The 26,484-nt window shown below is 49.5% G+C and overlaps 1 protein-coding gene across 5 annotated transcripts in view; it reads right to left on the bottom strand.

Annotated features, from left to right (window-relative positions):
- TEAD4 (TEA domain transcription factor 4) overlaps positions 1-26,209 on the bottom strand; it is an 83,888-nt gene extending 57,679 nt beyond the window's left edge. For 2 of the 5 annotated variants that reach the window (XM_066257697.1, XM_066257699.1), the window contains exon 1: positions 25,613-25,909. The gene's annotated coding sequence lies outside the window, so the exon portion shown is untranslated. Of the gene's footprint in view, positions 1-25,612; positions 25,918-26,189 lie in introns of those variants that run through there. The other 3 variants (XM_066257698.1, XM_066257695.1, XM_066257696.1) reach the window with 3 other exon arrangements.
- Positions 26,210-26,484: the final 275 nt, after the last annotated feature.

The following is a 26,484-nucleotide window of genomic DNA, read 5'->3' as shown; positions in this document are numbered from 1 at the left end:
ACGGCCCAGTGGGAGGGCCCAGGTGGCAAGTGAGAGGAAGCACCAAGGCCCCTCCTCCTAGCCCTCCCCAGCTGGCCGGTGCTCACTGCTGCGGTGGCCAGAATAGAAAGACCATCAAATGATAAAAACTTCAAAGAGAATTCAGCAAGATCAATATCAAACTCAACTACATCACTTTATACCAGAAATAAGTATTAGGCAATATAATTTAAAAAAATATTACATTTAGAAACCACAGCCAGCCTGACCAGGCAGTGCTGCAGTGGACAGAGCATCAAACTGGGATGTGGAGGACCCAGGTTCAAAACCCCAAGGTCACCAGCTTGAGCGCGGGTTCACTAGCCTGAGCACAGGGTTACTAGCTTGAGCGTGGGATCATAGACATGACCCCATAGTCGTTGGCTTGAGCCCAAAGGTCACTGGCTTGAACCTAAGGTCACTGGCTTCAGCAAGGAGTCACTCACTCTGCTGTAGACCCCCCCATCAAGGCACATATGAGAAAGCAATCAACTAACCACTAAGGTGTCGCAACGAAGAACTGATGCTTCTCATCTCTCTCCCTTTCAGCCTGTCTGTACCTGTCTGTCCCTTTCTCTATCTGTCACAAAAAAGGAACCAAAGCCATCATAATTTATGTTGTGATAAATCTAATAATATATGAGAGACCTTTACAGAGAAAATTGTAGCTGTTTTGAAAGACAAAATACCTAAAGAAATAAAGAGATGGTATGTTCATGATTGGGAAAATATATTGAATCTCTACAAATAAATCATAAATTCACTTAAGTGTTTATTAAAATCCCACAAGGTTTTCAAAACCTTAACAAGCTGATTTTCAAAATATATGAAAGAGCCGAGACCATTCTCCAGTTGTCTAAACTCACATCTCCCCTCTCCTTTCCCTCTTCTTGGCTCCGCGTTTGCCAGACTCATTCCATAGATGTTCTCATCAGGGTTCTGACCCGACCTCTCTGTTTTAACCCCTATACCTCCCCGAGAGGGTTCCCATGTCTCACACTTTCACTGTATGGTTTTGACTCCCATACCAGCTTTGTCTTTCCTGAGTTTGGGCCTCTATAGCAAATGCCTACCAGGCAGCTCTAAGAGATGTCTCCAAAGCTCTTCAAACTCAACATGTCCAAAATCAAATCTGTGGCCTGCCACTGAGTCCCGTTCCTACTCCTCTGTCACTCTCAGGAAATGACACCACCATCCACCAAGAAGCCAGAAATATAGGAGTGTATTTTGACCCTTTCTTCTTGTAAAGCCAGTAGCCAGGGATACCATCACAGCAGCCTGGCCCATACAGGTTCACATTGGATTCGGACAGTCGGTAAAGAAACAACGGAGCCAAAAACTGATGGGCCATTATCTTTAATCCTAGCTTGCACCTGGCGGGCAAGTAAAAACACACACTGGGCTCCAAAACCCACTCACATTCAGTGTTCACAAAGCTACTGACTTATCCGAGTTTCCTAGAATCAAAGGTTTCTAGCTCACCAGACTTATTCATCTCTGTTCCCCATCTCCTTCCTTCTCCCTGCACAAACTGGCTTCTCACTCAACACTCACCATCTTGGCTGCTTCTCCTGGCCTCCTCCACGTGGCCTCTCTCTGCTCTCCTCTCTGCTCTCTCCTCTAATATTAATCTCAGGAACCAAGAGAGCAAGCTCCCATTCTGCCCCTATTTTATAGTGTAGAAATCCAAACCTTTAATCCAATATACAAAATAGGGAAGTCTCTAATACAAAGTCACTTATCTGGGGCATGATGGGATTGTACCATCTCACATCAAAAAGGGTGGGAAAGGTTTAATCCCAAAACCAAGCCCAGGCTACAAGGATTCTGCCTGCCCACAGCCTGCCCCCAACACACATTAATATCACCTGGGTGACGGCCTCTTCGTGGGCAGTGCCATCTTTAACAAAGTGAGCATAATATATTTTATCTGCTCAACAATCCACCCCTATGCTCACTTTACTACCCACAATCTTCACCACCAGCATTCCTGTGCAAGGAAATTAGGCACATTACACAAATTATAACAGCACAAGTCATACAATTTCAACAATCACAAAGGTACACTTCACCAGTCTCTGAGCACTTAGCCCAAAGCGCAAAATGTCCTCGGCCTTCTTTTTATCTGCCCAACACTTCTTATCTCCCATAAACAAGGATCACAATCTGTCTCTATCTCCTAAATGTCTTCTTGAACCCACTTTTCTTTCTGTTCCAGTACCTTAACCCAGGGCCTCCGCCAGTGTTCACACAATGACTGTGCCAACCCCATTCAGATGCCATCTTTCCACTGCAGCTGGCATGATTTTGCCACAGTACAACTCTGATCATTTGACTCTTCTACTACTTAAAATCTTTCAAATCTTTCAATTGCTTCCCTGTAATGTTAGATAAAATGGCGTATTCCATCACGGGACTCCAGAAGGCCATTCACCAGCTGACTCCTGCTCTCCTGCCATACCTTCTGTAAAGCCAGGAGCCACCATCGTGGCCATTCACATGCAGGTTCGCATTGGATTCGGACAGTCGGTAAAGAAACAGCGGAGCCAAAAACTGATGGGCCATAGTCTTTAATTCTAGCTTGTACCCGGCAGGCAAGTAAAAATACACACTGGGCTCCAAAACCCAGTCACATTCAGTGCTCACAAAGCTACTGACTTATCCGAGTTTCCTAGAATCAAAGGTTTCTAGCTCACCAGACTTATTCACCTCTGTTCCCCATCTCCTTCCTTATCCCAGATACAAACTCTACACAAACTGGCATCTCACTCAGCACTCCACCATCTTGGCTGCTTCTCCTGGCCTCCTCCACGTGGCCTTTCTCTGCTCTCCTCTGCTCTCTCTTCTAATGATAATCTCAGGAACCAAGAGCCCAAACTCTCATTCCGTCCCCATTTTATATTGTAGCTTCACAATCTCTAATCCAATATACAAAATAGGGAAGTCTCTAATACAAAGTCACTTTCTGAGGCATGATTGGATTGTACCACCCCACAGCAAAAAGGGTAGGAAAGGCTTAATCCCAAAACCAAGCCCCAGGCTACAAGGATTCTGCCTGCCTTTAGCCCACCCCAACACACATTAATATCACCTGGGCAACGGCCTCTTTAACAAAGTGAGCATAATACATTTTATCCGCCCAACACCTTCCCTCCATCTGCACCATCCTCTTGACAGCCTTCTTTGCACCCACCCCCAAACCCCCCACACTCGATTAGCCAAATGAGCCTGACCAGGTGGTGGTGCAGTGGATAGAGTGTCGGACTGGGATGTGGAGGACCCAGGTTCGAGACCCCGAGGTCGCCAGCTTGAGCGCAGGCTCATCTGGTTTGAGCAAGGCTCACCAGCTTGAGCCCAAAGTCGCTGGCTCGAGCAAGGGATCACTCTGACTGCTGTACTCCCCCAGTTGAGGCACATATGAGAAAGCAATCAATGAACAACTAAGGAGCCTCAACGAAGAATTGATGTTTCTCATCTCCCTTCCTGTCTGTCTGTCCCTCACTCTCTGACTCTCTGTCTCTGCCACAGAAAAAAAAAAAGGGGGGGGGTGACTCCTGCTACACTCAATTAGCCAAATGATACCTTCAACATGTTCAGCTCTTTCTCCACACCGGGAGAGGCTGCCTGTAAATTTCCTCTTCATCCCCGCCCCTTTACCTGATTGTGGCCCAGCCCAAACATCCCTGTCCCGGATCTGGATTAGGTGCCCTCCCCTGTGCTCCAGCAGAGCCCTGTGCTTCTCGCGTCCTAGCCGTCATCCCAGAACAGACTGGTCTCCCTCATCACACTTCAGACAGCACGAGGACGGGCCAGGATGCTTGTCGTTCTCTAGTAAGTCCAAGCACGTTGCACAACGATGGCAAAAAAAGAATGAACAAATGAATGGCTGTCTGGTAAGTGTTCTTTATGAAATAATGATTTTTCTGTGGGGAGGAAGAACTGCTGTCCTATGTTTAAGTGTCAAGAAACAACAAAAAAAAATCTCTGTAAATGTCTGGACTTCGGCAGCCCAGAGGGAAAGCTCGAGCTGCTGCAAATCCCTGTGGGATTTATTCCGGAGGCTTGTAAAATGAAGTGCGATGTCTGGGAATCAAGAGGCTGGTTTCAGTTGCAGTTCTACAAGCAACTGTGTGAACAAGGTCAACCCTCCATTTCCCGGAACCTTAGTTTGCTCATCGGTAAAACTAAGGGGAGGGGCGACCCTGGCCGGATAGCTCGGTAGATTAGAGCATAGTCCTGAAGCACAGAGGTTGCCAGGTTCGATCCCTGGTCAGGGGCACACACAGGAACAGTTTGATGATCCTGTCTCTTCCTTCCTCTCTCTCTAAAATCAATAAAATAAACATTAAAGAAAAGAAAGAAAAACCTAAGAGGGGCTGCTCCCACTGGGACCAAAGCTCCCTTCTGTCCTATCAGTAGCTGTCACTCACATTCCTTACCCAGACCAACCATGTCCTGGGGGAGCTCCTACCAGCTGCTCAACATACCCTGCAGACTTTCACCTGTGGCTTTGCTCAGAGAAGCCTGGGAACTGACCTGCCATGGAGAGGTGTCCCATGTAATGGTCAAAAAGTGAGTATGTTAACTAGTATGGAGCCTGACACAGTCAGTGCTCAGTTAGAGCTATTTATTGTCACCATCACCACCCTCACTATCATTATTACTAAGCTATAAAAAATGCCTCAACTGAAAGATCTAAAGCCCTAAATGGACCTGATAGGTACATATACCTTAAGCCCCAATATGTAATATTAATTGACACTAATTATTATTAATATCTAAGGCTTTGTATGTCCTGGCTTTAGTCTAAATTTTTTTTCTGGGACCTGACACTAAACATGGATGGACAGTCCAAACCAGGTGGAGGGTGCTGTGGAGGCCAGAAAGTCAGAAGAGCTCCTGCATAAGCCCCCCCAAAGCCAGAGGCTGTGGTCTCCAGGCCTGTCCTTCATCCAAGCTGTGCTAGACCAGCAAGTGAAATGAGCACCCTGGGTCCCTGCAGAAGTTGGGCCCAGGAAGCCCAGCAGAATACCACACCTGGGAGAATCAGACTTGTGCCAGACACTGCCCCATGAGGGAGGTTTTCTGAGGACCTGAACTCCATGTCCCCAAGATTGGGTCTGTCCCAGCAAAAGCAGGGCAGCGGGTCACCCAAGGCCCTGGGCCACGGGATTCATTACTGAAATGGAGTTGCTCCCAGCCCTGTGCGGCCTGCTCCCATCTCCTGGTCCAGCCTCTCCCACCCCCACTGCTCACAGCCCAGCCTGGCAGCTAGTTCCCCCACTAGGCAAACCTCCCACACAGCCTCTGCCCCTCAGCTAGGAGGATGGGGGGTAAGCCAATACCAGTCCAGAAAAGGATCCCCATTCCTCTCCTCCTTCCCCAAGTGCTCCAGAATGGCCCTTGGGGCCTGCCAGAATGAGAGCTGAAGGGGGGTGGGGGGAAACAGATGGCAACACTAAGCCCAGGCCATGTGCCATGACCAGAGGAATAAAAATAATCCTTGACTTGGCTCCCAGTGCCTGGCCTAGAGGCCTTCTTTGCACCCTCCCCACCCAAAAGCCCACCAGATGGCCCACCTACTGCAAATTCTAGGCCCAAACAATATCCAGCTCCACCCTAGGAGCCACAGATGCTGGTTACCCAGGGATTTTCAGAAGATGCAGAAACTTACAAGCTTTTATTCCCATCTTTCTAATAATGAGAACAATAAGTTTCTTAAAACCTCTTTCAGAACAGGAAGGGAATCATGGTCCCCAGTTTATAAATGGAGAAACTGAGGCTCCAGGATGGCAGTAACTTGCCCCAAGAAACTGGCAAAACCAGATCCTAAAGTCCTGTCCCTTGCTTGGTTCAGGACTATGTCCTTAAGACACCCACCTCCTGCCTGACCAGGGTGTGGTGCAGTGGATAGAGCGTCAGACTGGGATGCGGAGAACCCAGGTTCGAGACCCCGTGGTCGCCAGCTTGAGCATGGGCTCATCTCTGTTAAAAAAAATAAATAAAATAAAAAAATAAAAGCCTGACCAGGCGATGGCGCAGTGGATAGAGCGTCAGACTGGGATGCAGAGGACCCAGGTTCGAGACCCAGAGGTCGCCAACTTGAGTGCAGGCTCATCTGGTTTGAGCAAAAAAGCCCACCAACTTGAACCCAAGGTCGCTGGCTCCAGCAAGGGGTTACTCAGTCTGCTGAAGGCCCGCGGTCAAGGCACATATGAGAAAGCCATCAATGAACAACTAGGGTGTTGCAACGTGCAATGAAAAACTAATGATTGATGCTTCTCATCTCTCTCCGTTCCTGTCTGTCTGTCCCTGTCTATCCCTCTCTCTGACTCACTCTCTGTCTCTGTAAAAAATAAATAAAATTAAACAACCTTAAAATAAAAAAAAAGACACCCCCCTCCTGCTCTCAAAGCCTACCTCCTTTAGGAGCCTCCCACAGCCATCACCTAACTCTCCCTAGCCTCCAGTCTCCAACATGCAACTCAACACATGACAACCTCTGCTCCTATACAAGTGATTGTACCTTGTACCTTCCCCAACTGGTCTGTGAGCTACCAGAGAACATGATTACATCATGGACATCAGCACTCCTACCTCGCGTTGGTCATTTACCAGTAGGTAGTAGATGTCATCCTTAAGAAACTGATTCTTCCAATGATCCCCTTTCCTCAGTCAGGGACAAATCTACCACCAATTTCCTTTTATTTCAATGTCTCTAATTTGTTGGAGGTCAACACATATAATAGTATACCCTCCTCCTTGTGTTCCCTGACCCCAAATTGGAAGTGATGGAAACTGAAATTCAAAAGGTTTTTTTTTTTTAATTTTATTTTTTATTTTTTATTTTATTTTATTTTTTAAATTTATTTATTCATTTTAGAGAGGAGAGAAGGGGGGAGAAAGAGAGAGAGAGAGAGAGAGAGGGAAGGGGGAGGAGCAGGAAGCATCAACTCCCATATGTGCCTTGACCAGGCAAGCCAGGGTTTTGAACCAGCAACCTCAGTGTTTCCAGGTTGATGCTTTATCCACTGCGCCACCACAGGTCAGGCTCAAAAGGTTTTTAAGACTGGCCTGGTGTCATCTACAAACTTAGAAAGACACAACTAGGAGAGGGCGAATCTCCCTCCCTACTATGAAGATAAAAATGGTTCTCTCTGCCCCTCTTCCCTCTGGCCTGATTCCAAGAGCGAGCTCTGGGATCCAGGCTAAAAGTTCCAGCCACATGAGGACTCTCAGGACCTGTGGGTGCTGACATCCCGCCCACGGAAACCGCAGCTCGCAGTCTGCTGCTTCTCCCCAGGCCTGCCGAAGAACTGCCTCCTTCACCCCAATGGCTCCTATAACTGAGAACCTGGAAGGAAAAAGAAAGCTTGGAGTTTACTTCCCGGGGACCCATCCTAATCTTCATCCCAGAGGTATAAAGAGGTACAAGGCCGGGAGAATGGCTACAGTAATTCAGGATGGCGGCGCGTCCCCTCTCTCTCAATCCCAGACCGGGTATCCTCCCCTTCAGGTTGGTGAACTCGTCTGCAAGGCCAGGAGTCACGTGTCTGAATCCCAGGAGCTTTGCCCAATCCAACAGTTATGGCTACAGAACATCTACCCCAAATGGAGTGCGGCTCTCCCCCATCCAGTTCATTTCAGAGCAGAGACAAACATGCTCCTCCTGTCATTTTCCTGGCTATCGCCACTGGGCTGGACTCTGGAGATCGGGCCAAAGGTGTCGCTCACACTAAGTAGAAGTGCAAACTCCCTGGTTTGGGCAGGGTAGATCCCTGGGCCTTCCCTAACCTGACCTCATTTCTTAAATACGAACAAAAGGGGATAGCCGGACCAGCAGACCCCAGCCTTCTTCTAGACTTAGTCCCAGTCTCCCCACAACCCCCTCAGTCTCCGTACCACCTCCCAAACCCCAAGTTTAGTGGCATTGTTTTCCTGCTTAGGGTGAGTCTCTGTCCTTATTCAATTCCTGACACCAGTCCATCAACAAACATCTAGTGAGGGAAAGGGAACAGGGAGCCGCTGGTCCAAGTACTGACTTTCCGCTGGAAGGTGAAGAGTTCCGAGGATTTAATGTAAAGCACGGCACTACAGCTGATAACACTGGATTGTGAAATTGAAATATGCTAAGAAAGCAGAATTTAAATGTTCTCACCAGAAACAAAATACTATAAATACGTGTCGTGATAGATGTTTTGATTAACTAGATGGGGGCAATTCCTTTCATAATCTATTTAAATATTGAATCACCAGATGTACGCTTGAAATATCTTGTAATTTTTAGATGTCAATTATACTTCAATAAAACTGAAATTTTGCAAAATTAAAAAATTTTTAAAAACCCAACCATCTCTTGAGTACCTATTCCTAGAGTAAACTCTGAAGAAATGGGTTCGGGCCCTCGGGAGGCTGAGGTGTCCGACGGGGGTGGGAGGCCGGTGCAGCCACATGCACCTGAGCGTGAGGAAGTGTGGGAGGCCTCCGCAGATGTGGGTGCGCGGCACACAGCTCCACCAAGGCCTCCCTCTGCCTGGATGGGGCCCAGGCCCCAGCCCACAAAGGCCTCAGGCATCTTCTGTCTTCCTTTCTCAGTCATTTTCTTACCAACCAGAGCCAGGGCTATCTGAGAACCAGGGGAAATGTGCACACCCGAGGTCCTGGTTGCTTTGCTGGAACTCAGGAGGCTGGGCAGGAAGGCAAGGACGTGGGCCTGGGGCCAGAGAGAAGCTGCCCTCCAGGCAGAGCCGGGTCAGAGTGGGGAGCCCCCCTGCCCAGCACAGTGCTGCCTTCCCTTCATGCATGCCCATGTGCACCGGGCAGATTAGCCTGCAGACAGACTGGGGGCCCAACAATCATTGGAAGAAGGTACCCAGGACACTGAGGGACACAGACATCAGACAGAGAATAATTTTAATATTAACGCTAGTAGGTATCATTTCTGAATGCCCACTCTGTGCCTGGCACTGGGCTAACATAACATCTCTTCTAATCCTCCCAACACCCCCTCGAGTTGGCCAATACCACCGTTTCAGATGACGGGGTCAGGCTCCCAGGATGAAGGGCTGTGCCTGTGCCACAAAGCTCTAAGTGGCTAAGCTCAGCTCCTTCCCACAGCAAACAGCCTCCCACCCACAATGCTGCTCGGACCCCTTTCCCAACAGTTCTGTGGTCAGAGGAGGGGAGTGTCTGAGGGGAACCAGACCCTGAAGGACCAGCTATAAGGAGAGCTAAAGGCATTTCTCTCTGTGGATGCAAGTCTTCCAGAGCCTTTCTCAGCTTCAACCCACCACATCCGCAGCCTCTGGTGACGGTACCAGCTAGGAGGTGTGGGGTTCCCAAGGATGGTGTGAGTGAGGAAAAACCTCAGAGGAGAAGGTTGCTCTCCAACTTCCAGGTGAAGTGCCTTGCCAAAAGGCCCCACAGCTAGTTGAAATGAGAACTAGAACTCAACCTCAGCCCCCAGAGAAAATACATGTATTAGATAAGCTATTAAAGCTACAACTACCAAGATCAGCATCTGCATGCCTCTAGCTGAGGAGAGAGTTGGTTCCTAGGAAGGAGAGGAGCATGTGACAGACACATGTGGTTAAACAGGTTCCCCAACCAAAAAAATCCCTCCCTGCTTATTTTCATGCCTCACACCTCACAATTAGTGCATTGGTCCTTTGAGCCTTCCATTCCTTCATTCAAAGGTGTATACGAACACCTACTATGTGCCAGGCATTGGGTACTGAGGCACAAATATCATGGCCTGCCCTCAGTGTCTTTCAACCCAGTGGGCAGCAGGGGTCCAGGGTTTCCTGTGAATAATAAGGTCCTTATTCAGAATGCATACCTGCAAATTTGCCTACTCACAAAAATTTGTAACCCACAAATCAATACTAGCAGTGTCTTCATGGTCACTTGAAGATATGTACATGTGCCATGCAGCCCAAACTGAGTCACACACATCCTGCTCAGTCTGGCCAGGGCTGCACTCTGCCCTCTGGTCTCAGCGCCCCTGTGGCTAACAAGTGTGCTCTCCACAGTCTATTTACTGCCAAATTTCCGTGTGTTTGTGCTTCTTGTTATTGACTGTGCTGTTTAAAATGGCCCCAGTGCAGATCCACAGCGCTGTCTAGTGTCCTAAGGGCCAGAGACTGTGATGGGCCTTGTGGGGAATATACGTGTGTTAGATAAGCTCTGTCCGGGTCATGAGTTCTGTGCTAATGAATTGAATTGAAATATGTGTTAAGTAAAAAATCTCTGAGCAAAGAAAGACATGTCAAAAGGCACCCAAGACAGCCAAAAGGCGGAAACAATCCAGATGTCCATCAACAAATGAATGGATAAACAGAATGTGTTATGTCCATACGACGGAGTATTATTCATCCTAAAAAAGGAAGGAAATTCTGACACATGTTACAGCACAGATGAGCCTTGAAAACATTACGCTGAGTGAAATAAGACAGACGCAAAAGATCAAATAGTATATGATTCCATTTACGTGAAGTACCTAACACAGAAAGTAAAACAGAGGTCAGGAGGGCTGGAGGAAGAGGGAATGGGGAATTACTGTTTCATGAGAGCAGTGTTTCTGTTTGGGAAGCTGGAAAGTTCTGAACAAGAATGGTGATGGCGGCACAACACAGTCAGTGCAGGTACTGACGCTGAACTGCACACTTAAAAATGGCTATAATGGGCCTGACCAGGCGGTGGCACAGTGGATAGAGCGTCGGACTGGGATGCGGAGGACCCAGGTTCGAGACCCCGAGCTCGCCAGCTTGAGCGCGGGCTCATCTGGTTTGAGCAAAGGCCCACCAGCTGGAACCCAAGGTCGCTGGCTCTAGCAAGGGGTTACTCGGTCTGCTGAAGGCCCACGGTCAAGGCACATATGAGAAAGCAATCAATGAACAACTAAGGTGTTACAACGTGCAATGAAAAACTAATGATTGATGCTTCTCATCTCTCTCCGTCCCTGTCTATCCCTCTCCCTGACTCATTCTGTCTCTGTAAAAAATAAATAATTTAAAAAAATGGCTACAATGGTAAAATTTGTTATGTATATATTTCACCACGATTTTTTAAAAAGCACCAAGAGATAGAAGGGAAAAGGTGTGGACAGAGAAGGGGAGGAGACACTTCAGGCACTGGATTCAAAATACGGGAGACAAAGGGAAAAGTTGATTTATAACTAGAAATGGAAAGACAAGTCAGGAGTGTCCCCAGGCTGGAGGCAGGCGCAGCACGGGCATGAAGGGGGGCAGGGAGTGGAGAAGAAAACAGCCCAGCAGAGATGGGCGGGGCAGGCCGTGCACTCCGCTGGAAAAAACTGACCCCACAGTGACTTTAGAAGGCTGGCCAGGGTTTGCTGGATGGCAGAAAAAGGGCCATTCTCAAAAAGGCAAGAAACCACACAAGCCTAGGCGTCACATGCCGGAAACCGCATCACCAGAGCACCCTTCCATCACTCGAGTAGTGCCTCTTCCTCTCCTCACAGGCACAAAGCTCGGGAAGTGGGCGGAAGGTTCAGTCAGGACCTGAATGAAAACCGCCTCTTCCCACCAACTTACCTAGCCTCCCTAAAGCTTCTTCTTCATCTTTTTTTTTTTTTTTTTTTTTTTTAAATTTTAGAGAGAGGAGAGAGAAAGAGGGGTGAGAAGCAGGAAGCATCAACTCAATAGTAGTTGCCTCCAGTATGTGCCTTGACCAGGCAGCCCAGGGTTTCAAACTGGCAACCTCCGTGTTTCAAATCTACGCTTTATCTACTGTGCCACCACAGGTCAGCCCTCCCTACAGCTTCTGTCTCCTCATCTCTCAAATAGGGAGAAGACCACCATGCAGACAAGAAGGATTAAGTGAAACAACACAGGTAAGCAACCTGGAACACAGCGCTCCGCACTACCCACCACCCCTCACTACCTCTCAGTGTGAGGACAGAATAGGAAGTGGGTGACAGACGAGAGGACCCCATCATCCTTCCCTGCACGAGATTGTCCCAGACGGGGCAGAGACGCAGGCCTGAGCTCAGATCCTGGCTGGGCCTCATGTGGCTCTGCTGGCCTGATGTCCAATATCCCTGGACAAGCTACTTGACTCTCTGAGCCTGTGTCTGTCCCCTCAGATAGATTCCACGGGTAATTATGTTATCTCCTCAGTCTTGAGGGATTAAGGGGAGACAGTCTTGAAAATTAAGGTCAATCATGTCCACAGGTACAGGCACAGAGGTGGGCTCTCGGAAGGGCTCCTGTTGGGCAGACAAAATATATTATGCTCACTTTGTTAAAGATGGTGCTGCCCACGTGGAAGCCCGTCGCCCAGGTGATATTAATGTGTGTTGGGGGTGGGCTGTGGGCAGGCAGAATCCTTGTAGCCTGGGGCTTGGTTTTAGGACTAAGCCTTTCCCACCTTTTTTGATGTGGGGTGGTATAATCCTATCATGCCCCAGATAAGTGACTTTGAATTAGAGACTTCCCTATTTTGTATATTTGATTAAAGGTTTTGATTTCTACACTATAAAATGAGGGCAGCCTGGGAGTTTGCTCTCTCTCAGTTCCTAAGATTAGCATTAGAGGAGAGAGCAGGGAGGAGAGCAGAGAAAGGCCATGTGGAGGAGAGGAGAAGCAGTCAAGATGGTGGAGTGTTGGCCCTGGCCGGTTGGCTTAGTGGTAGAGCGTCGGCCTGGCGTGCGGAAGTCCCGGGTTCGATTCCCAGCCAGGGCACACAGGAGAGGCGCCCATCTGCTTCTCCACCCCTCTCCCTCTCCTTCCTCTCTGTCTCTCTCTTCCCCTCCCGCAGCCAAGGCTCCATTGGAGCAAAAGATGGCCCAGGCGCTGGGGATGGCTCCTTGGCCTCTGCCCCAGGCGCTAGAGTGGCTCTGGTCGCGACAGAGCGATGCCCCGATGGGCGGAACGTCGCCCCCTGGTGGGCATGCCGGGTGGATCCCGGTCGGGTGCATGTGGGAGTCTGTCTGACTGCCTCCTCGTTTCCAGCTTCAGAAAAATACAAAAAAAAAAAAAAAAGGATGGCGGACTGTTGAGTGAGAAACCAGTTTGTGCACAGTTTGTGCAGGGAAAAGGAAGGTGATGGGGAACGAGGTGAATAAGGCTGGTGAGGTAGACACCTTTGATTCTAGGAAACTCGGATAAGTCAGTAGCTTTGTGAGCACTGAATGAGTGGGTTTTGGAGCCCACTGTGTGTATTTCTTGCCTGCCGGATGCAAGCTAGGATTAAAGATGATGGCCCGGCCTGACCTGGTGGTGGCGCAGTGGATAGAGCATCGGACTGGGATGTGGAAGGACCCAGGTTCGAGACCCCGAGGTCGCCAGCTTGAGTGCGGGCTCATCTGGTTTGAACGAGGCTCACCAGCTTGGACCCAAGGTCGCTGGCTCCAGCAAGGGGTTGCTCAGCCTGCTGAAGGCCCGCAGTCAAGGCACATGTGAGAAAGCAATCAATGAACAACTAAGGTGTTGCAACGCGCAATGAAAAACTAATGATTGATGCTTCTCATCTCTCTCTGTTACTGTCTGTCTATCCCTCTCTCTGACTCACTCTCTGTCTCTGTAAAAAAAAAAAAAAAAAAGATGATGGCCTGCCAGCTCTTGGCTCCATTGTTTCATTATCGTCTGTCCAAATCTAATGCGACCCTGCATGGGCAGACGGCTGTGATGATGGCCATGGTTACTGGCTTTACAGCTCCTCACACATCTGTGGTTACTATCGCTATGGAGGTGGCGATAGCCAGTGGGAAGCAATTCCCTTTGGAAAGCAGCAGGAGAGAAGCAGAAAGAATGAGGGGCAACAAGAGGAGAGATAAGTAATGATCTGGAGAGGGAAGCAGGCCTGTGGGTGGATCTCAGATGAGGAGAAAAGGAGGGAGATAAGATTCCTGAAGCCCTGAGCCCTCGGGGTAGCAGAGTCCCCATCCATTCCACAGCGCCATACCCCCAAGGGCCAGCATCCTATCCCCTCAGCTCTCCAGAAGCTGGGACCTGGAGGCTGCCCCCAGCCACCCCTTCTAGGTATCTAGGGATGTGGGTGTCTATAGGCCTAGCCCTAACACATCCAGGAAGTGGGTCAGAGCACGTGGGTGTCTACCCACCTCCACTCCCACCCCACCCTGTGGCCTGCCCTGAAGCCACTAAGAGGGCCGTGATTAAACAGGCTTTAGGCCCCAGCACAGACAGAGCCTGTCACAGGAACCCCTCCAAACAGCTCTGAGAAGGAAGATGAATTAGGCTCCAAACTCAGCCTCGCCACAAATTTATGGTGCCTCTTGAGTCAGTAACTTCCTTTCTCTGGATCTCAGTATCCCCACTTACAAAGAGAAATGGTGGAGAATATCATTCAGAGACAATAAGAAATGAGCTATTAGCCCTGGCCAGTTGGCTCAGTGGTAGAGCATCAGCCCAGTGTGGATGTCCCAGGTTCAATTCGCAGTCACAGCACACAGCAGAAGTGAACATTTGCTTCTCTCCCTCTCTCTCCCCTTCTCCTCCTGCAGCCACGGCTTGATTGGTTCGAGTGTACAGGCCCTGGGTGCTGAGGATGGCTCCATGGAGCCTCTGCCTCAGGTGCTAAAAATAGCTTAGTTGCGAGCATGGCCTCAGATGGGCAGAGCATCAGCCCTAGACAGGAGTTTCCAGATGATCCTGGTCAGGGCGCATGTGGGAGTCTGTCTCTCTATCTCCTCTCCTCTCACATGGAAAGAAAGAAAAAGGAAAAAAAAGTAATGAGCTATCAAGCCATGAAAAGACCTGGAGGAAACTTAAAGGCATATTGCTCAGTGAAAACCAATCTGAAAAGGGTACAAGGACTGCAACCATATGACATTCTGAAGAAAACAAACTATGGAGACAGAAAAAATGGTCCTCATGGTCGCCAGGGAACTGAAGAGAAGGGATGAACAGATAAAGCACAGGGATTTGAGGGCAGGAAAACTACTCTGTAGGATATTATAATGGTGGTACATGTCACTGTGCATTTATCCATAACAAAAGAATGAATGACACAGAGTGAGGCCTGATATAAACTCTGGACTTTAGTGTAAAATGTTAATAATGGGAGAAAGTGGGGGAGAAGGCAAGGAACTCTCTAAACCTTCTGCTTAGCTTTTCTGCAAACCCCAAATTGCTCAAAAAGTAAATAAAAAAATAAAGGCTATTAATTCAAAAAAAAAAAAGTAGGAAGAGTAAGTCTTGCACATTTTTTCTCCTCAGGGTCTTTCTTCAGGATTCTAAAATAAAGGCAAAATTTATGGGTCTGGCTGGGTGGCTCAGTTGATTAGTTTTCAACCTTTTTTTTTTCATGGCACAAACACACACTAATTACTAAGGTCAGTGCCCCTGACTAAATACAACCATTTTCATCTCATGGGACAAATAAATTAGTTACTAAAAAAGAAGAGGTCAGGGCCCCTTTTTCTTTAGTAATTAGTTTATGAGTGCGTGAGAAACAAAGGCTGAAAATCACTAGATTGTTGCCATAGGCCAGGGGTCGGGAAACTATGGCTCGCGAGCCAGATGTGGCTCTTTTGATGGCTGCATCTGGCTCGCAGACAAATCTTTAATAAAAAAAAAATAACGTTAAAAATATAAAACATTCTCATGTATTACAATCCATTCATTTCCTATCGCTCATGTTCATGGTTGCGGGTGGCTGGAGCCAATCACAGCTGTCCTCCGGGACAACACCAAATTTTTATTGGATAATGCCTAACGTACACGGGTCGTTCGTTGTATGGCTCTCACGGAATTACATTTTAAAATATGTGGTGTTCATGGCTCTCTCAGCCAAAAAGGTTCCCGACCCCTGCCAAAGACCAAAGTTGCAGGGTTTGATCCCCAGTCAGGAGACAAACAAGAATCAACCAATGAGTGCATGGATAAGTGGAACAACAAATCGATGGTTTCTCTCTCTCTCTCAAATCAATAATTTTTTTTTAATTTATGAAAGTACTTCACTTTAAGTAGGCCTGTCCTATGAAAATTAAGATCTCAAAATAAACCACTGAGTTTGCCTAACAGGCTTGCCACGGAATCCCGTCAAATGGCGATTCAGTGGGGAACTGACAGACCTTCGTTTACACACACATTCAGTGTGCTGCTCACCAAATGCTTGTTCTCCCAGCCTTGGGGTGCGTTTGCTCAGTCAGTTATTCACCCAAACAGAGACAAGACCATGCCCCACCTTGCCAGGACCTAAGGGTGCGCCCACACCTGGTGCCTGTGCAGCACACGGCATCCCAGGTGGGGGCCCTGGGCGCACACCCTGCCCAGGAAGCCAGGCAGGGGCTCTTCGTGCTAGGGAGCAGCCCCCAGTGCCCAGAGCAGCAGGGAGCCTGGGGAGCCTGCAGGGCTCTGGGGAAGCCAGCGTTAGCAGCACCAGGAAAGCAGGACTCCCGTGTCAGTTCTTCATTATCTCTGGAAAAGACCTGCCCCAGGGAGGAATGAAGACTCCAACATCTGGACAGTGCCGCAGCTTCCAGGTCATAGCAGTGACACAGGACAGAGATAGGCAAGAACACTGAGATGCTCTATAAATTCCAATGGCCCAAAGCCCTCAGACCCCTGGCTGAGGTCACCATCACAGAAGACCCACCCTGACCCAGAAAACACACCTGCTGACTCTCCTTGCACCAGCCACACTCCCACCCAGTGGCTTACCCCTGCAGGTCTGACAACTGCCCCACCTCCCATTCCAGAATGCATGGTCATCCACTTGGAAACAAGGCCATGTAAGTGGCTGATACCCAGGCTGAGCACCAGCATTTGTTGTTTTGGATGGGGCCAGCCCAGCCTGAGCCAGCAAGCCACGCGGAATAGACCAGGTGCAGCTGGCTGGCCAGTCAAGGAGGGGCCCAGCACACTAAAGCACCACGCACTGCAATCTATTCTTAAGGGTGTAAAAAAAAAAAGTTAAGAAGGTGGCAAAATGAATTTTAAAAACATAATTAAACTACTATGTCTAAAATATTGTTTAAACATGTAATTGGTACTTTAAAACAAGTGAGATAGTTAACCTTTTTTCTTTCTTTTTTTTTTTTTCTTTTTTTTTTTTTCTGAAGCTGGAAACGGGGAGAGACAGTCAGACAGACTCCCGCATGCGCCCGACCGGGATCTACCCGGCACGCCCACCAGGGGCGACGCTCTGCCCACCAGGAGGCGATGCTCTGCCCCTCCGGGGCATCGCTCTGCCACGACCAGAGCCACTCTAGCGCCTGGGGCAGAGGCCAAGGAGCCATCCCCAGCGCCCGGGCCATCTTTGCTCCAATGGAGCCTTGGCTGCGGGAGGGGAAGAGAGAGACAGAGAGGAAGGAGGGGGTGGGGGTGGAGAAGCAAATGGGTGCTTCTCCTATGTGCCCTGGCCGGGAATCGAACCCGGGTCCCCCGCACGCCAGGCCGACGCTCTACCACTGAGCCAACCGGCCAGGGCAACCTTTTTTCATACAAAGAATACATATTAGAAATCCAGCATTGTATCCTTTTACTCCTAACAGCACATCTTAATTTCTTAAATATGGCCCCTAGATGACTTAGAACTACATATCTGACTCATGCTGTATCCTTATCGGACAACACAGTTCTGGAGTCTGTGCTCACTATGGCCACCTTCCCCTGCCCCGGCCTCATGGGTGCATCCTGTCCCTAACACCTGTTTATCCAAATTGTGCTAAGATGATGGGGAGACAGGCAGTAACTCCCGTATCTCCCCTTCTTTCCCCTCTAACTGCTTGGACCCTGCTGTCCCACCCCGTGTCTCTCAGCCTTGCCTCCAGTAGGAATCTCAGAATATCAAAGTGGGAAAGTACCTCCCATGAAGTGTAATCCCTACCTGCTGTAGATGGAGAAAATGAGGCCCAGGACCACATGGAAAAAACAGGCCCTAGAGGTCATCTGGTCCCATCTCCCACCCACTGCAAAGACCTCTTCCAAAGCATCCCTACCAAGTTCTACATCAGGGGTCCCCAAACTACAGCCCGCGGGCCGCATGCGGCCCCCTGAGGCCATTTATCCGGCCCCCGCCGCACTTCTGGAAGGGGCACCTCTTTCATTCGTGGTCAGTGAGAGGAGCATGGTTCCCATTGAAATACTGGTCAGTTTGTTGATTTAAATTTACTTGTTCTTTATTTTAAATATTGTATTTGTTCCCGTTTTATTTTTTTACTTTAAAATAAGATATGTGCAGTGTGCATAAGGATTTGTTCATAGTTTTTTTTTATAGTCCGGCCCTCCAACGGTCTGAGGGACAGTGAACTGGCCCCCTGTGTAAAAAGTTTGGGGACCCCTGTTCTACATAGTTCTATGTAATGAAGTTCTAGATAGTTCTATGTGCTACAAAGCAAAACTGACTTCAGAGCAGATGAACCTGACTTACTATTGCTGCAAAGAGTGCCAGTCTCTGGAAGCGAGATATGACAACATGATTTCCACTTCTCATCTGCCCTCTGCTGCGACCCCCACAACATCAGCAAGCTCAATACTTAACAAGTCAGGGTGTATCCACCCTCCAAAACCAAGCATGACTCCCAAGTGACCCAAGACCACATAGCTTAGTGGACTGAGGCTTTCCTTGACTCAGACCCCATCTCACTACCAGGCACACCAGCTCGGGGTTTAAGTTGCGAAGAGTCAGAATGACCTGGGTTCAAACTCCAAGCCCAGCATTAATTTTTGTGTGACTTCTCCCCTCTTCAGTACAGTAGAGGTTAAAAAACAAGAGAAAAAACAAACGTTACCTCACAGGGCTGCTATAAAGATTAAAGGAGATGATGTAGGCAGAAATGTCTAGAATAACTCCTGGCACCTAGCAGGCACTTCACAAATGCTCACAACTTTCCCCTTCCTTTGTCAAACAAAAAGCCCAAGTCTGACCGGGCGGTGGCGCAGTGGATAGAGCGTCGGACTGGGATGCAGAGGACCTAGGTTCAAGACTCCGAGGTCTCCAGCTTGAGCGTGGGCTCATCTGGTTTGAGCAAGGGGTGACTCGGTTTGCTGTAGCTCCCTGGTCAAGGCACAGATGAGAAAGCAATCAATGAACAACTAAGGTGCCACAACAAAAAAACTACTAATTGATGCTTCTCATCTCTCTCCATTCCTGTTTGTCCCTATCTATCCCTCTCTCTGACTCTCTCTGTCTCTCTAAAAATAAAAGAAAAAAAACTGATGGTTCCTAATGTATACTAATTTAATTGATGTTTTGACCTTGAATGCAGGATTTTACACTTGACTCTATTAGATCTCATCTTGAGGAAAGTATACAAGCTCAACACTGCTAGATAGCAAGTCATTTTTAATAGCTAAAAACAAAAAACAATTTTTAAAAGTCCAGTAAGGTACAGTTAAATTAAGGAGCACGCATATAGTATAATATTAGTTAAATCCTTGAAATTACAGTTTTCGATGATTTTTATAACATGGGTTATGATTCACTATATAGTATTCAGTAGGAAAAAACAGGATAGGGTATAAGTACAATTATGTTAAAATACATAGTTATGCCTGATTGGGTGATGGCGCAGTGGACAGAGCATCGGACTGGGATGCAGAGGACCCAGGTTTGAGACCCCGAGGTTGCCAGTTTGAGCACGGGCTCATCTGGTTTGAGCAAAGCTCACCAACTTGGACCCAAGGTCGCTGGCTCCAGCAAGGGGTTACTCGGACTGCTGAAGGCCCACGGTCAAGGCACATATGAGAAAGCAATCAATGAACAACTACGGTGTCACAACAGAAAACTGATGATTGATGCTTCTCATCTCTCTCCATTCCTGTATGTTCCTATCTAACCCTCTCTCTGACTCTCTCTGTCTCTGTAAAAAAAATAAATAAAAAGCTTATATAAAAAAAATACATAGTTATGCGTGAGCACAAATCTGGAGACATACACCAAAATACAAACTGTGCTTGTTCCTAAGTCATGGTACTATGGACCATTTTGTTTCTCCTTTAATTTATAAAGGTTTCTACAATTAGCATGTATTTATTTTAACAGATGAGACCTTTTGTTTTTCATATTTCTGCATTTTAGTCAAATTATAGTGATTCTGAACCATGGTTCCGTCATCCAATACGCTTGCTGTCCCAAACACCCACAGGATAGACAGAGGATAAAGCAAAAAGAGAGATCTGTGGCCTCTTACTGGTGACATGAGCTCAGTCCAGCATGCTGGGCACTGAACTTCAACCAGACACAAATCCATCTGACTGCTGAACCACCCAGGTCCTAGTTACTTCTCTCAAACCCAAGAAAGTCATTAGACTCAAATTCTCACTAAACATTCTTCCACCCAAACTAGATTATTTTCTAAGACTTGACAGAGTGAACAAGTGTTGGCTACTAGTTATCTCAGCTTCATCCTGAAGTCTTCTTAGATTGTTCAAATGTCTGACCTAGAATTCAGGGGACCAATGAGAAGCTTACCAGCCTGCCATTTCTGGGACCTCCATCTTGTCACGCTGAAGAAATCAATTGGGACAGTGTTTCATACTTTGCCACCCTTCCCTCCTCCCAGACCCTATAGTGATTCTGTGGTCACGCCTGTAGCTTCCCTCGGGTCCCCAAACCTGACCTGGAAGAGTCTGGCCACCTGGCCACTCAGGAAAAGCAACTCAGAGTGTTCTGACTGTCTTCTCTCCCACAGCCCTCATTAACCCTCTCACAATGAAGGAAGAGTGTTCTGCTTCCCACAACGTTCCAGCAGGAATCTCCTCCCGCCTTCTTCCTCGGCTTGTAGCTAAAATAAAAAAAAAAATCCCTTTATGCTGTCCAGCTGATCCAGGCCTGCTGCCTCCCCACCCAGAGCTCTGCCCACGGCACAAATCACCTCCCCAATCAACTACTACTCAAGGCCCAACGCCAAGATGAAGATCAGCCAGGAAGAAACAAAACTGGCCTTTTGTCCGGGCCAGGACGAACCATGCAGACATCGCAGGGGCTTGAATCAAGGGAAGGGGAAGACCTGGCTCTGGCAGAGTGAGCTGGGCAGCACCGGGGCTGGCAGGTACCATACACAATGCCTTTGCTAATAAGACACAAAGTAGAAAGCTCAGCCAACTAACGGGCTCTAAGCAGCTCAGGTTTCACTGAGTCAACAGCCCCCTTCAGAGGACAGGCCCACCCTATGTGTCATCAGCCCCTCCCCAGTGCCCTTTGCACTGCCCCCAACACCCTGCCCTTCCTTTCTGCCGGCCGGATATGCAATCCCATCCCCCAGGAGGGTCACCCTGCCTTAGCACAGCTCCCATTTCCTGCCCCTGGTGACTCCTCTGAATTCTATTGTTCCCCTGAAGTTTGGGTCAAAGGAAGCTGAGTCCCCACCCATGGGGGCCGCCTACCCTTGGCACCGCCATGGAGCTGGCCCACGCCACAGGGAGTCAGGCCATCCTCCTGCCTTGCCAGGAACCTGCCAGTATTAAAGGCAGGAGGTGTGGGCACAGATCACAGGGACTGGAGTTCCAATGGAAATGTTCCCAAAGACCCAGTCGCTACTAGCTAAAGGCTCCAGGACTACATCACACAGGAGGCGATTAGAATCTGCTCAATATCTAAATGGAAAACACAAAAGCAAGGGGAGAACTGTCCTTTCAGAAGAGGTCAAGGCAAAGTTGAAATGAAAACTCAGGAGTCGGAGACCGCTGCCCAGAGACAAAGCCCTGCCCCCATCTCCACCTGGGCTCCAGAGCGGTTAACCTCCCCTCCCCAGGGGGGCGACGACTGGTGAGCAGCTGTTCGGCTCTAATTTCAGAGCTTTAAAGAGAACTCTCCTCCTGTCCTGGACCCTGCCAACGAGGGTCACGGGGCTGGGGAGGGGAGGGGAGGGCGGTCGGCAAGGCAGAACCACCCTTACAAGCCCTGAACTTCCCAGTGTCCTCAGACTGACCTCACCTACAGGAAAAGCAGCCAAGTGGTGACCCACGTCCTCCACCTTCCCCAGGAGAGGAGGGGAGAAGCCTCAACTTAGTCAACAGGTATTGCTCTGCGATAGTCATTAAGACTCCAGAACAGAAAGCACAGGAGGCTGTGTGACCTGTACATCCCAGGAGATCCTGGAAAGATAGAGACGCTTCTCTACCTGGCTGAGTAATGCTCAGAGGAGCAAGGAGAATGGAGGGTGCATTTCAAAGACCTAGGGAGGATCCCTTCCAGAGTTGGCACTCTCAGATTCCACAGTTTGGTGCTTTTTGTTGCTGCAGAGGGGATATTTCTGCCTCCTGACAACCTCATCTGAGCCACAAGATAACAGACACCTCCATGTCAAACTGTTCTGGCCTGGACCCCTTGTTAAATGAAGGTGACTGGGGTCTGAGCATTGGGACCCACAGAGCAAGAGACAGAATGCAAAGTGAAAACAGTGGATTCCAGTCCCAGGTCTGCAACTCACTGGTTGTATGACCTTAAGCAAATTACTGTACCTCTAGGGGTCTCAGCTTCTCTGTCTTTAAAGTAAGGGAGTTAGATGCTGCCATTTGAGTGTCAATGTTCAGCAAGTTCACACTGAAGTCAAGGCAAACTGCAATTAGAACATCAACTTGGAGGCTCTCTGCTCCCTTGTGACGAAGCTCTGCCCCAACCTTCACAGATTCCACTAGCTCACCTGGTTCCTAATGATGAAGAGCACAGTGCAGGGCCTGGCCTACAGTACATGCTGAATTCACATTTGCTACATAAACTAAGATACATAAACAGGGCTGGATTTATCAAAGGGTATTCAGAGAGGTCCTCAGGAAAACAGAGGTTCCATGCTGAAATAAGCATGAGTCCTATGGATGTACCATGCACTGTGCTAGGTATTTTGTAAACACTGAAATTTCACAGCCTGACCCTTGGTGGTGCAACGGATCGATCAAGTGCCGATGTGGAATGCTGAGGTTGCCAGTTCGAAACCCCGGGCTTGCCTGGTCAAGGCACATATGGGAGTTGATGCTTCCTGCTCCTCCCCCCTTCTCTCCCTCTCTAAAATCAATAAATAGGCCCTGGCCGGTTGGCTCAGCGGTAGAGCGTCGGCCTAGCGTGCGGAGGACCCAGGTTCGATTCCCGGCCAGGGCACACAGGAGAAGCGCCCATTTGCTTCTCCACCCCTCCGCCACGCTTTCCTCTCTGTCTCTCTCTTCCCCTCCCGCAGCCAAGGCTCCATTGGAGCAAAGATGGCCCGGGCGCTGGGGATGGCTCTGTGGCCTCTGCCTCAGGCGCTAGAGTGGCTCTGGTCGCAACATGGCGACGCCCAGGATGGGCAGAGCATCGCCCCCTGGTGGGCAGAGCGTCGCCCCATGGTGGGCGTGCCGGGTGGATCCCGGTCGGGCGCATGCGGGAGTCTGTCTGACTGTCTCTCCCTGTTTCCAGCTTCAGAAAAATGAAAAAAAAAATAAATAAAATAAATAAATAAATAAATAAATAAAATCAATAAATAAAATCTTAAATTTTAAAAAAAGAAATTTCACAACAAACTTTTTGTATAAATATCAACTAACTCCCTCCCATATGACTCATCAGGAAACAGCCTGAGAGCCACCAAGGTAGAAAGGCAGCGGTCAAGATTTGAAATCAGGTATGTCTGACCCCAGCCTGTACCTTTTCAACTCCATCAATGCTGCCTTTACACCAGACACCCTTGAAGCTCCAGCCACACACCTGGCCTAAGTAGGTGAGGGTGAAGAGGGTCCTACCAGAACATTTGCATACTCAGTGTGCACAAAGGAGCAGTGACCACAGTCCCCACCCCAATGAGAGTGTCCTATTCCTCTTTCCAAGAAACCTTAAACATTATGCCCACATCATCGTGTTGTGGGAACGCAGAACTCTGAGATCAGGTCTGCCTATGTGCCCCATCCCACCCCCACATGCGATGTCACTTCTGTGAATCTCCTCAACGTTGTTGCTCTCTCCCCTACCCAGTTCACTCCTCAAAAATGTTTCAGGGAGTAAAACCCAAATGGAGAGAAAACAGAAAGCAAAGCAAAAAGAAAGAGAAGGGGAAACTGAGACACCCAGTGGAGTTTCCCCACTGGTCAACTAGCAAACCTGAAGCAGCCTTCCCTCCCTGCCAGCACTGTAGCATTCACAAATGCTAGTTATTCCCCTTGCCACAGGCAAGTGAAGAATGGTCAAGAAAGTTGTAAAGAATGAAGGATTCAGCCTGACCAGGAGGTGGCGCAGTGGATAGAGCATCAGACTGGGATGCAGAAGACCCAGGTTCGAGACCCCAAGGTCGCCAGCTTGAGCGCGGGTTCATCTGGTTTGAGTAAAAGCTCACTAGCTTGAGCCCAAGGTTGCTGGCTCGAGCAAGGGGTTACTCAGTCTGCTGAAGGCCCGTGGTCAAGGCACATTTGAGAAAGCAATCAATGAACAACTAAGGTGTTGCAACGCACAACAAAAAACTAATGATTGATGCTTCTCATCTCTCCGTTCCTGTCTGTCTGTCCTTGTCTATCCCTCTCTCTGAAAAAAAAAGAATGAAGGATTCACTCATTTGACTGCATGGACAGCTCGAAGAAGAGTTAGATCAACAAAAGTAGTCCTGGCTGGCATACATAGATTTCTTTGTCCTTGGGGCCAACTTTATAAGTGCTGTCTTTCTAAGTCTCAAGATTCAAATAGTCTCCTCTTTCTAGGGGAGGGGTGTTCATCTCCATAATCATCCCCAACTCTATCAATAACCCATCCCAACAACAAACGACAAAGATCTCAACTTCCTTTAGCCTCCTACCAGCTTGTTCTCTAAACTGTCCCAGGCAAGAACAGAACCCATTATCCCTTTAAAAAACAACTTCCTTGCAGCTCTGCCCAATCCAGGGTGAATGGAACCTGAGGGGCCACAAATTCCAACAACCACAGTCAAATGAGCCCTGCACACATACAACTAGAGACAATGTCTCTGGCCCATGTTAGGAAGGGAGAAGGAACAGTCATGGCCCAAACCAACATCCTTACAGAAAAATACACAGAGACACACAAGTACTCAGACACTCACACTTTAAGACAGACAGCACTTTTCTCAAGTGGAAATATACTCAAATACACCTACTGGAAGCCAGGATGAGTCACATGTAAACAGATACCAACCTCACATATACCTAAAAACTGAGGTGACAGGACAGTCAGACTAGCTTACACGAGCTCGTCAGAACCCTCTTTACACACCTGTGCACAGAGGGCATGTTCGCGGGAAATGTTTGCTTCGAGGTTTGGGAATTCTGCTCCCTAGATCCACTTGTCCCTATCATGGGCACATCAGGCTTCTCAGCCCTGGAGAAGCAGGGACATTTGTACAGGTCCCCTCCACTCTCGCAAAGCCTCAACACTCAAAACAGCCAACACACCTACCTCCACGGCTATCTTGCAAACCCGAAAAGGGCCCAGCAGAATAAGAGGCATGGATGCTGAGCCTCTTCTATCGCCAGAGTTCTCAGCTCTGCCTCTGGTCTTTCCAGCTCCCCAGACTCCCTTTTCCCACGCCCCTCGTATCCCACCCCGACCCTGCGGTCCACAGTGACTCCACGTGCCCTGCTGTTTTCCTAGTCCGTCCGGGTCAGAGCTCCTCACTCCCAGCCCCAACCCGATGCCTGGCCGTAGTCGAAGGACTAATGCCTCTCCGGACCTCCCAGCACCACGGCCTTACCGGTACCAGAGTGCAGGACAGTGCGGTGGCTGCGCTAAGCCAGTTCCACGGAGTGCGTTCCGCGCGCCAACTCTTGAAACCGCGGCTCCGCGGAGTTCCCGGACGCCCGGCGCAGGCTCTGCAGGGACGGTAGAGGGTCAGCGTGCGGAGCCCCCGCATCCGCCCCGAGGCCGACCCGCGGGGCGGGGAGGAAGGCGGGGCCGCGCACAGCCGACCCGGCGACCCCGAGCCCAGTCCGCCGCCACCCGGCCCGGCTGGCGGAGCGGAGCAGAGCAGCGCGTGGAGGGAGGAGTTTTCCCAGAAGAGGACTGCCGGGAAAAGACGGGAGATCCCTATTCCTGGAGCGGTGAGTCAGCGGCCGGAGGAAGGGAAGCGGGGTGCGGCAGGGAAGCAGGAGAGGGGTCGGGAAGCCGCGGAGGGATCGGCAAGAGGGAGCCGGTTCGGAGCGCAGCCGGTCCGAGGTCCTAGGCGGGAAGGAGCGAGGCGCTGAGAGAGGAGCGCGGTGCTGAAAAAGGAGCGAGGCGCTGAGAAAGGAGCGAGGAGCACGCGGCCGGGCGCGCGGCGGGCCGGCACTCACCTGGGCAGGGTGGCTCGCGCTGGGCCGGAGCTGCGGGCCCTCCCACCCCTCGCCTGGAGTTTGAAAGGAGGGAGGCTGGAATGCGCGGAATGACGGCTGGTATGAGATGCGCGCAGCTGAGGGAGGGAGCTGGAGGGAGTGGCGGCCCCGCCACCGGCCCCTCGGGGTGGAGACTAGACGCGGGCAGGCGGGGCCGGGGGGCTGCCTGAGGGGCGGGGCCGGGCCAGCGCGGGAGGGAGCCGGGCAGGGGAGGGGCGGAGGGCGCGGAGCTGGCGGCCCAGCGGCGCTGACCCCC

Source organism: Saccopteryx bilineata, chromosome 2 (genome assembly GCF_036850765.1).
Source record: "Saccopteryx bilineata isolate mSacBil1 chromosome 2, mSacBil1_pri_phased_curated, whole genome shotgun sequence".
NCBI classification, from domain to species: Eukaryota; Metazoa; Chordata; class Mammalia; order Chiroptera; family Emballonuridae; genus Saccopteryx; species Saccopteryx bilineata.
Note: the sequence above shows the minus strand (reverse complement) of the source record. Positions and strands in the feature narration are given on the sequence as shown.